Source organism: Macaca fascicularis, chromosome 5 (assembly GCF_037993035.2).
Source record: "Macaca fascicularis isolate 582-1 chromosome 5, T2T-MFA8v1.1".
In the NCBI taxonomy this organism is placed as follows: domain Eukaryota; kingdom Metazoa; phylum Chordata; class Mammalia; order Primates; family Cercopithecidae; genus Macaca; species Macaca fascicularis.
The window spans coordinates 155,314,458-155,326,592 of record NC_088379.1 but is presented as its reverse complement, the minus strand read 5'-3'; the positions used below and the strand labels follow the sequence as shown (position 1 = coordinate 155,326,592).

Genomic DNA, 12,135 nt, shown 5'->3' with positions numbered 1-12,135 from the left:
TCCTCCCTATTTAAAATTGCTCCCCTCACCTCATGCACTTTTACTTACTCCCTGACTTCATTTTTCTTTATGTCACTCACCATTTGACATATGTATCTTATGCTTATTGATTTGTTTATTATGTCATATCCCACTTGAACATTAGCTCCATGAGATCCTAAATTTTTGACTGTTTTGCTCATTGGTTTATCCCTAGAATCTACAAAGGTGTTTGGAATGTAGCAGGCACTAAATTAAATATGTATTGCATAATAACGTGATGAAATGAGGAAGAGTGTTCTGAGCAAGGGAAGTGACATGAGCAAAGCTCAGAAAAGATGTTTGGCACATTGGGAAATGCTTATTGATCTGTTAATTGGTCTTATGTTTCGGGTGTGTAGAAAACATAGAAACAGAGATTCTGAAAGGCAGTTGAGTCTAACATGAAGGCCTTTGGTAATAGTCTAAAAATGCTTGAGTTAATTCTATAAGCCAGTTCAGCAAGATAATAGTTATGATTGACTTTGCAGTCTGCCTGATCTGTGTCACAGCTATTAAAGAGATGCAAACAAATGAGCATTTGGTTGACTGTAAGGGACAGGAGGCATAAAGCTTTTCTAAGAGTAAGTGAAAGAGCCTGGGAAAAAGAGCGAGGTAGTTTGAGGAGAAAATAGAGAGTGTATGCTTATTCCAGCCAGAAGGGCACAGCAAAATTCAAATGGATATGTTCCTGATACGGAGTGGGACTACTAACATCTCATTTTTTAGGATGAGATTTTCTGTCCACAAGAGAACTGGTAGCTGGATGTCAGATGTTGACCACAAGTTGTTAATGATTCAGTTTTCTACATTTTATTACTGTGATAGCCTTGCAAACATGGACATACCATCACTGGTCATATCTTGGATTTTTCATTTAAAACCTATTTTACAATTTAATGTGCATCATTAGTGGTGAGTGTATTAAGTTATGACGTTGGTAGGGTTAGTAAAGTTTATTCTCTATTTATAGTTAAGTAAATAGAATGCAATTAAGTCCTAAGAGATACTAAATATTATTTAAAAAAAAACGACTATGCAGTAATATTCTATGAGCTCATATATAATTTAATATTTAACCCTTAAAAAGTTTTAAATGTACGTATGCATGTTGAATAATAATGTATAGTGGAGGTGATCATAGAATGGTTTTGTGGCTTGTGAGATTTGTAAAACATGAGACCTTTGACTTGCCCTCTACTACCTCAGAAATCCCAGAGGTCTGCAATCTGAAGATAAATTAGGTTTCTTTTTTCCCTTAGCAGCACATCTTCTACCATGTTAATACATTCCATGGATGCTGATATCATCAGCATTAGGCCCATTTATAAGAAAATGCTTAGCTACAGTTAATAGAACATAATTGATGGAAATGTATTTCTTAATTATTTAGTTTTTAAACTTAAACTTCGATGATTTAGTAATTTTATTTCTTAGCAAAAACATCTTCACTCTGTTCTCAGACATCTTTTTTAATAATTTAAAGTTTTAAAAAATGCTGAAAGTAAAATTAAAATCTTATCCTTATTCATGCATTTGCACATTTTCAACTTAAGTGCTCATTCATTTCTCCTTCCTATCTTCCCTCCCTCCTTCTGTTTTTTTGCCAGCCTCTCTTCTTTTCATCAGTGAGCTCAAACTTGCTCAAATATGTCTGTTTATCCTTGCTTTTATACGTAACTTATACATAACTTATGATTTGTTAATTTAGCCACATCTCTTTAGCCCTTTTCCTCAAGGGCTAAGGGTTTAATGATGAACCTTTGTGCTAATTTATTTAAGTGTTGAAGTTTGTACTCATGTCTACAATGAATTACATTTTGCTCATTGATAAAAATTATTTGAAACCCTGAATATTTTTCTTCTCATGCTATTTACATACCATACAGAAAAATTAAAACCCTGTTAAGACATTTGGAAAATAGTCATATCTTCCAGAATTATAAAAATGCATACATCTGTCAAGTGTGATTTGTTTTTAGACTGGTGACCTTATCATATTTCTTGTTCAACTAAAAAATGTAGACTGTTCATTAATGTGTTCTTAGAACTGAGATGAGTGGTCCTTCTCCCATACTAAATATATATCTACCAATTATTCCAGAAAAGGTTTAAGGTGCACATTTTATTTGCATCTTCTCTTACGGCAGTTACAACTCACCTTTTGTTTGCATTATTAATGCCCATTATTTCTCTCCAAATTATAATTTATTTGGAGATAAGGATCTAGAACAGCAAAAGGCCCAATGGAGATGTCCATTTCAAACATGGAAGTGAAAAATGTGTTGAAAGCAAGAGAGAACCATAAATTATTGGGGATATTTATCATAATATGAAGCATGTTAAGCCCTACTGTCATTGCTAATAAAAAAGATAATATATTTGTTTTGAATGTCATAGTTATTTGGCAGGAACTATTAAGTCTCAAATACTTTTGTGGGCATATATATTTTTGAAAGTAAGTTTTGTTAAGTATTCTTAGAATTATGTTAAATGCTTTTATAAATGGGCATAATTCAGTGAATGACCTGTTGGCTTTAGGATTTAGGCAAATTGCGTCTGTAATTTGGGATTTTTATCGTGAATCCTACTAATGATAATAAAATCTTATTATATATAGAATTCCATATAATCCCATATGAGCCTCACAACAAACCCTGTGGTTTTGAAATGGCAATTGAGGTGAGTAAGGGTCACAGAAATTAAATTTATTTGAGTGCATGTGACAGTAAGTTGAGTAGACAAGACTTAAACCCAATTATTCTTTCTACTATATCAGACTGAAATAGATTATCATTTATCTATTGATTTGTAACCCTTGATTTTTCTTTATTGTAATGCATTTGAAATAACAGTTTTATAATATCTAAAAACCACATAATATTTATAGGGTTGGTCTGGAAGGATTATAGATTATTTTTTCTTTTCCAGTTTTGAAAATGATTGTTTTTCTTTTACTGTAGAGAAAAATAGCATTTTATCTACCAAATCAGGACAAACTAAATTTAAATATCAACTTAAAAGCTTTCAGATATGCAGTTGATTTAAAATAACTATTATAAATGCAATTCACTGTACTTGATCTCTAGTGAATGTTTTAAAAGTTTTATTACTTACGGGCTAACAAAATAAATACTTGAAAATTAAAATGTATCAAAGCATGCACCTTATATTTTTATAATATATTGTTAATCAGCTCTTTTTTGTTATTTAAGAAAGCTTATTTTCAGTTTTTTAAATCATTTTTTCAGTGGTGAAAAGCTAAAATTTTGCTTTCACATTTTTTTACTGTCAGTATTCCTAAGCAGTGCACCTTAAATTAGTTAACTTCTAATTTATCATGTTTCTATTTGAGTTGTCAGGAATTTATATTTAGGAAAAATAAAATAAATGTTTAATTTTAATTAAAAAGGAGCTTCTTCATTTTTATTTCTATTTTGATTATCTTGTTTCTTTTTGGTTGATAGATTAGTAGTTGGTATGTTTGCCCCAATATATTGAAGTGGTGGGTTTAGTTCAGTGCATACAATTGGTGACTACTAAAAGGAGAATCATATAGCCTGGCTGCAAAGATTGTTCGTATCAGTGGAAATTATACCTTAATAAAGAAAACTAAAGCATATGTGTGGTCACAACCAATCCTTGTCATTATGCCGTGAAAGCCTTGGGATTTGTGATCAAAGCAATGGGCTTATCCTGAACTGTGGTATAACCTCTGGTTGAACCTTTCAAATTTTTATCTTAGGAGATGATACACTAAATGTTGGCCATGCTACCTGCCTCTAAGACTCATCTACCTAATTAAGTGATAGAGATTAAAATTATTGTGAGCAAGCCAGAAGAAAATGTGAATTGTAAATGTATCTGTCTTCTGTCAGTGTTGTTTACTTATCATTTTCCACTGATGTTTTAAAGAACTGCTGAACATGTGTTTTTTATCCAGAACTGACTGTTCTGTTCTGATGAATATAAAACATACTTCACTTTGTAAATGTGCATTAAAAGTATTAGAAAGGCATAATCTTTGACTCTGTTACTACATTTCATCTGTCAAAAGAGATAATTTTGAACTGTTAGATTTAGTGTCGTATCAAGACATGGTTCTTAGAAAGATGCTTTTAGTATTAAGTTGGAGTTCTACTGTATAACTTAAATGCCATTGTCATCCACAGTAAGATTTTGGCTGTATATACGCTTATTTATTTTGTTACATATTGGTATATATCAGTTGAGTTCAGCATGTTTATTTCATATTAAGAGAGTAGTGAACTCTCATCACTTATTCATGCAGATTTTGTTGTGATGAGACTGCAATATAGTTTAAGTACAGCATGTCCTCAAATAATGTCATTTCATTCAATGTTTTGTTATATCGCTGGTGAGAAAAAAACATGAATTCATGACCGGGGCCACTGTCTGTGTGGTGTTTGCACATTCTTCCCATGTCTGTGTGGTGTTTTTCTGGGTACTCTGGTTTCCTCTCACGTCCCAAAGATGTACACATGAGGTGAATTGGTGTGTCTACATGGTTCCCGCCTGAGTGTGTGTGTGTGTGTGTGTGTGTGCGCGCGCACCTGGTGTCCTGCTATGGGATGGCACCTGGTGTCCTGTCCAAGGCAACATGGGTTCCTGCCTTGCGCTCTGAGTTGCCGGGGTAGGTGTAGGCCACCTGCAACCCTGATGTGGAATAAATGGGTAAATAATTATCTTGTGTTTGTTCATCTTCCTTAGATGTATATATAGCTCACATTTATTTCAATATTTAATATTACAAGTGTTTTGGGTCTCTTGTTTAGAAGTTTGGCGATGTTTTTGTGGCAGCCAAAATATGCCATAGGAACTGAACTCATTTATATCAACTAGCCTGTGGGAAAATTGGTTTTGTTATATGCCATTGTATGTAAAGTTGCAATTTCCAAGAACCTGTCGATGACAGTAAGTGAGGATTTGCTGTATATATGTTCACTCTCTTATTTAATTGTGCTAATTTGATGTTCTTCACACTGTATGTAAAATCTTAATAATCTCTCTCCTCAGTATTAGTTTCTTAGAAATGCTTGTCATATTTTAAATTCACGTGTAAAGTCCTCAGTTTCATGGCTCCTTCCATTTAGAAGGGGATACAAACAAGCAAGCAGTTATAATACAGATTGATGAGTTCTGTGTTAGGGAAATACAATGTATTACTTTTCCCTAAAGTTTTCTCTGGTCACCCCAACTTTTAGTCATAATTTTCTCATTTGAATTTCTAGAGTGCTAGTTGGTTTCACAACTATTTTCTCTTAAAAATATATCCTTTCTCTATTACTGATTTAGATCTGTATTCTGGAGTGGGGGCAACACTCATATTATGTATCGCAGACCCTAAAACAGTTCTCTCTAAAGAGTAAGAACTAGCAGGAGAATGGCGTGAACCTGGGAGGCGGAGCTTGCAGTGAGCCAAGATCGCGCCACTGCACTCCAACCAGGGCAACAGAGCGAGACAGCGTCTCAAAACAAACAAACAAACAAACAAACAAAGTAAGAACTAACCTACAGGGGCGTCCCCTAGCCCTAGCAGGAGGGAGCCCGCGTGTGCAGAGGTGCTGAGAAATCTCTGCCGGGTGCTGGAGCTGCTGTACGGGCCCTGCAGTGGTGCTGGGTCGGGCCCAGAGGCTGCCCACCCAGAGCTGGGATGCCAGAAGAGCCGTTGGTGAGGACATTTCACCGTTTGGTCTCCCCTTTTGTGGGCAAGCAGGTGATCAAGACAGGGGCAACAGTAAGCCTGCAGTCTCTGTGGCTCCAGGACACCCAGGTCCATGGAAAGAAATTATTCCTTAGATGTGATCCAGGTGAAGAAATGGGGCCTGCTGGCAACAGCCCACCGCCAGAGCCTCCACGGAAAGAAACGCAGAAGGAAGGGACTGTGGACCCAAAGCAGGCCCGGGAGCCCACTGGGCAGAAGACCCTTGATGCCTTCTCACTGTCCGCAGAACTCGTCCCCCAGGGAGAGGATGATTACGAATGTTTGGAAGGAGACACACCTGCAGGAGATGCTGGGAGGTGGCTGCGTGTCAGCTCTTGTTTGTTTGGCAGCATTTGGGTGAACGATTTCTCCAGAACTAAGAAAGCCAGCAAGAGTGGGTACTGGAGGGAACCTGCCCCGAGGTTGGTCCTGTACTTTGGTGGTGGTGGTTTCCTGGCATCTTATAATTGTCAGATGTCTTGGAGCTCTTCCCCAGAGGTCACACCCACCTGTGACATCCTGTCTGAGAAGTTCCATTGAGGACAAGCCTTGGAAGCTGTAGGCCAGGCTCAACCTGTCTGCTATACACCGTTGGACCAGAAATACTTCTCAGGGCTAGGGAACATCATTAAGAATGAAGTCTTATACAGAGCTGGCATCCATCCCCTTTCTCTTGGTTCAGTCCTGAGTGCCTCCATGTCAGGAGGCCCTGGTGGATCGCATGGTAGAGTTCAGTACAGGCTAGCTGCAGGGCAAGTTCCAGAGCAAACCGCAGCACATGCAGGTCTACCAGAAAGAACAGTGCCTTGCTGGCCACCAGGTCATAAAGAAGCCATTTGGGCCTTCAGGAGGGTTCCAGAGGCTCACCTGGTGGTGCCCACAATGCCAGCCTCCGTTGTCAGAGTAGCCAGAGCAGCGCCAGTTCTTCTAAGGAACTCGGGGTGCTCTTCATGGAATCTTGCCTCTTGGGGAACCTGATGTCTAAGTGTCTAGAGAGGAGGATATGGGCAGGGATGGTGTGCAGAGCATAGTGTGGGTCAGGGGTGCCAGTATTATAATAGTCATCTCCCTGGAGTTATGTTGAAGGCAGAGTTTTCATAGGGTTAGGTTTGTTTTTATTTTTCCTTTTATAGTTCAGTTAATTCTTCCTATTGAATTGTGCCATTGTGAAAGATGAGAAAAGTCATGATGATGGGTAACGGGAAAACCTCCCAGAAGTCAATGGGGCAAGAAAAAAGAAAGCCTATGGGAAATAGCTGTGCTCCAAACATGGCTTTGCAGCTGATGTGGGGTTTTTGGGGTTTTTATTTTGAGACAAGGCTGAACTCTGTTTCCTAGGCTAGGGTGCAGGGGCATGAACTCAGCTCACTGCAGCCTTGCCCTCCCAGGCTCAAGCAGTCCTCACCTCAGCCTCCAGAGTAGCTGGGACTACAGACATGTGCCATGATGCCCAGCTGATTTTTGTTTACTTTTTATAGAGATAGGGTCTTGCCACGTTGGCCAGGCTGGTCTTGAATTCCTGCACTCAAGCGATCCTCCCACCTTGGCTCCCAAAATATTGGGACAACAGGTGTGAGCCACTGTACCCAGCCAGCTCCTGTGTTGTTGTTGTTTTTGTTCTGCAACTTTGGTTGATTTTAAGGCCCTCCATTTTGGAAAGCAGGAAGACAGTAATTTTTTTTTTTTCTTGTTCCCCTGGAGGATCCAGGGATGAGAATAGAGTGGCCTGAGAGCGGTGCTTGGGTTCAGCCTCCTACCAGGTCCTTCCTGCTGGACGCAGACACCAAGAGCCTGGAGTGGAGCAGAGAGCTGCGCCTTCTGGGGTGCTCAGTGGTCTGCAGAGAAAAGCTACTTGTTTACTCCTTAAGTCAATGTATTTGTGACTGTTGCTGTTAATATGTTGAACGATTCAGGAATCAAGGGCTATGGAGAAACTCCTTCAGGTTGTTGGCAACAGGTAAATGAAACTAGGACAGTGACATGAAAATAAATCTCTCTGTTAAACAAACAAACAAAAAAGAATAAGAACTAAATAAATGTGGTTTCTTTTTTGTGATAATGATGTGCTACATCACCCTTCATTTCTACCTAAGGTTTAAATCAAATAATTAAGAGGGGTTCTTGTGAGTTTTATTATTTTAATAAAAAATAACATTTACATTCTACTTGTATTTCTGCCCATACTGAATTCTTCCTGCATTTTTTTTGTGTGTGTATATACATATATAAATATATACATAAAATGACATGTTTACATGTTATTTTTATATATATATGTATAATGTATATATGTATTTTTTTTAAGACAGGGTCTCGCTCTGTCACGTAGAGTGCAGTGGTGTGAACACAGCTCACTGCAACCTTCTGGGCTCAGGCAGTCTTCCCCATCAGCCTCTCGAATAGCTGGGACTACAGGCACAGGTGATAACCACCATACCTGGGTAAAGTTTTTTATTTTTTGTAGAGACGGGTCTTGCCATGTTGCTCAGGCTGGTCTTGAACTCCTGGAAACAAGCCATCCTTCTGCCTTGGCCTCCCAAAGTGCTGGGATTACAGGCCTTAGCCATGGTGTCTGGCCTAGAAATATATTATCCTGGCTGGGCTTGGTGGCTCACTCCTGTAATCCCAGCACTTTGGGAGGCCGAGGCAGGCAGATCACCTGAGGTCACAAGTTTGAGACTAGCCTGGCCAACATGCTGAAACCCCGTCTCTACTAAAAATACAAAAATTAACCAGGTGTGGTGGCAGGTGCCTATAATCTCAGCTACTCAGGAAGCTGAGGCATGAGATTGAACTCAGGAGGCAGAGGTTTCAGTGAGCTGAGATAGCACCACTGCACTCAAGCCTGGGTGACACAGCAAGACTCCATCTCAAAAAAAAAAAAAAAAAAAAGATATTGTCAGTTAATATATTGCTAACTTTTTACCATTATTGAAATAGATATAAAATTATAACCACCAACTCAAGTGTACATGAAATATCCTAATTTGAACTCAGCCCTTCTTCATATTAGGCTGGTGAAAAATTCCTTCATAGTTATTAGATTGGTAGGGCAGAGACCTTCTTTTCTCAAGGCTTGAATGAGAATCCAGGCTTATGCGATACCTAGAAAACTGGCCTTCACATCTTTAGTCCATCGTTTTCTTCATTAGTCATATCTTTATTGTCTAAGATACATATGGTCTTTTGGAGGCAGGCAGCTCTGATGATTTTACCAAGTTAGTGTGTTAGAAAATAATTTGCTGATGCCAAAAGCCATGGTGCCAAGGGACTAGCTTCCCTGTGTGCACCATGCATGGGGCCACTGTGTACAGTAGGCAGATTGTTCTTCATGAAAGGGCACTTGATTGAGAGAAAGAACGGAAGCTAAAATCCAGCCTGTATTTACTCCATTTACCAAGCTGAATTCTCTTAGGGCTACATTAGCGTAGAAGTGTTGCCTTTTTCTAATTCACATTGAGGCACTGTATGGGCGTATAGTGACCCTCTCACCATTCCCCATCCTCTGGGTTCCTGCCTAACCTCTTCATCCCTTCTCCTTATCCTTTCCCCCAGTCTGGGGTGGGGGGTGGTAAAGCTGACTGTAGATTTTGAGAACTTACTTCCCTACTCTTGGAAAACATTTATGCCTCTTCTTTGGCTTCTCTTTCTTTAAAAATACTAACATGTGACTCCTCCTTCACCTGGATACCTCACATACTCTCTGTTTGCTTAGAGATTCACACAAGACAGAAAAGAAAGATGCCTTCAGGAGACCTCTGCTCTGGACCCTGCAAATGTTCTTGAGAAAGGAAATGCCTGACTACTCTCTTAAAATTAAAGGTGAAGGGAGTCAGAGGTGAAAAAGTAGAGTAAAACACAAATACATATCTTGATAAATTTCAAGTGAAATGTTGAAAGCTTAAATTTTAGTTTTTACATTTTTAATTTTGAAATGTTTACAATGTCCATTGTATAAAATTTACATAAAATGTTTCCTTAGGAAATCACAAAATCCATAGTAATTAAATGGAAATTGATGAGTCATTACTTTCTTCCCAGCATGATAGAAATTATGTAGCTGAAAGACTTGAAAGTTTGAAATTGCTTTCTTCATATCACTTATTAAAAAATTCTTCTTTGTTTTATGGGTGGTTTGGCTCCATTTAATTTCTACTTAAAATAATGAATTTATATTTAGTTTACGGTATCAATATTAAAGTAACATAATAATTCATAATAAATTTGTATTTAAAAATAAATTGGGCCAGGAATAAAGATATTTTTGGGAGGATTGCTTGAAGCCAGGAGTTTGAGACTAGCCTGGGCAACATAGCCAGACCCTGTCACTGCAAAAAAATTAAAAAATTAGCCAGGCATGGTGGTGTATTCCTATAGTCCTAGCCACTTGGAAGGCTAAGGTGGAAAGATGGATTAAAGTTTGAGGTTACAGTGAGCTATGATTGTGCCACTACTGTACTCCAACCTGGGTGACAGAATGGGACCCTGTCTCTTAACCAAAAAAAACAAAAACCAAAAAACAACAACAAAAAACTTGTGGAGAATATTTGTTTTGAGCAAATAATTTTTTTGTCAATTTGTTGAGTAACCTGAATGAAATAACAGATGTGGAAGATATAGACAAATATACAAAATCATAATATTTTGTTGCTATATATTAGAATGATTGAAAACTTCATTTTTGTAACAATTGCTATGAAATGTCATTTGTTCCATTCTGCTTCCTAGAATTGGTGTTGGTAAGAGTACTTTTTAGGTATATTTTTGCTATGCATTATGCATCTCAAATTTACAATAGAAATGATTAATCTCTCAAGTTTTAAAACTCAGGGGAAAACTAGCACTTACAATTCATCCATTATAATTATTGTTTTGAATCTAGGAGAATTATAAAACAAGAGCATGGTAGGTATAACCAGCAAAAGAAAGACAGTATCTTCTAATCATGATAGAGTGTCAGTGGGAGTGGAAGTGGGCAGCAGGTATTACTGAAATGAGAATAACTAGTATTTAATTAAGCAAATGCTGCTTTTGATTGTCAATGAACAAGGAAAGCATGTTCCTCCCTCTTTATTGTAAAACAAGGCCTGGGAATGGTAACATTCATCTTCAAAAGCACAGGTATTATGAAGTGAAAATAACATATTTTGGTAAAATTTGTCAAAGCTGGAAATTAACTGAATACACACTTCTGCAAATTAATACTAGAAAATTATGTAGTGTTTTATTGGGATAAATCACAACATTACAAAAATCTTTTTCAATTAATTTTATTTATGTAACAATTGCTATACATAGAGAGAGATATATATGAAAGATACATGTATTCAGGATAGCCAGTTGTTTTCTCATCGTGAAAATGCTAAAAGTTTAGAGCTTCTTTTCCTTTTTTAAAAATCCCTTTGTATATAAGTTAAAAACTTAATTTAAAATGTTTAGCACTGCATATACTATGTAAGTAGAACCCAGGCTTATTTGATGACTAAGGGCACAAGCTTTATAAACAAATCCAGGTCCAACTTCCATATTTATAATATCTCAACTGATAACCTTGCACAAAGTATGTTTTTGAGCCTTAGTTCATTTTTTAAGTAGAAATGATACTTTACTTTGTAAAGTGGTTGTGAGATTAAATGTAATAAGGTTTATTGAGTTTATTTATTTATGCTATGAGAGTATGACTCATACCATGCAATAAGTGTTAGCTCAGACAAATTGGATATAGCTTTTTGCTTCATAAAATAACACACATCTGCCTTTTCCCCTTTTGTCAATTAGAATTATATGCATTGTTTTCAAAGATGAGACTCTTAAAATTTTTGTGTGATTACAGTCTAATTTTATTTATAGCTAAGCTTTAAACAAGGTCTTTTTTAAAAAAAAAATTGTTCAGTTTAAATACTTTTTAAGTCTAATGGTCAGGTGGTTGTCAGCCATTTGGAAGGAGAACAAGCTCATTTCTACCCTGCCTAGTTAATTATTGTGATTGTAAACAAAGGATGTACAATTCAAAGTCAGGCAACATTTCACATGGATGATGGAGGTGATAATAGCTTAATTCCTGCTGGATTTTTTTTCTCTGCTCTGGCAAGTTCATACTGACCTTGTCCAAAATCTGATGACCTCCCTATTTTACTCAACTGTTTGGAAAGCCGGGCCTGCCATAGCTGGCCCTGAGGGGGTATCTGAAAGACCACTGAACCACTGACCCATGTCAAGACTGGATTTCAAGTCTGATCTACAGAGCGTCTGAAATAGTTATATATGGGGTTTATTACACACAAAAGGCTAAACAGCTGCATTTTTCTGCTTATTAAATGTCATTATTAAAGTTACATACTGAATTTACTCAGTTTCTCATGCAAGTCATTTTCTAGACTAATTTTAAATTT

The 12,135-nt window shown here is 37.3% G+C and overlaps 1 protein-coding gene and 1 pseudogene across 7 annotated transcripts in view; both read left to right on the top strand.

Moving 5' to 3' along the window:
- Positions 1-12,135, top strand: part of LRBA (LPS responsive beige-like anchor protein) — a 768,738-nt gene that overhangs the window by 605,166 nt on the left and 151,437 nt on the right. The window lies entirely within an intron of this gene.
- Positions 5,579-6,674, top strand: LOC135970848 (endonuclease 8-like 2 pseudogene; annotated as a pseudogene).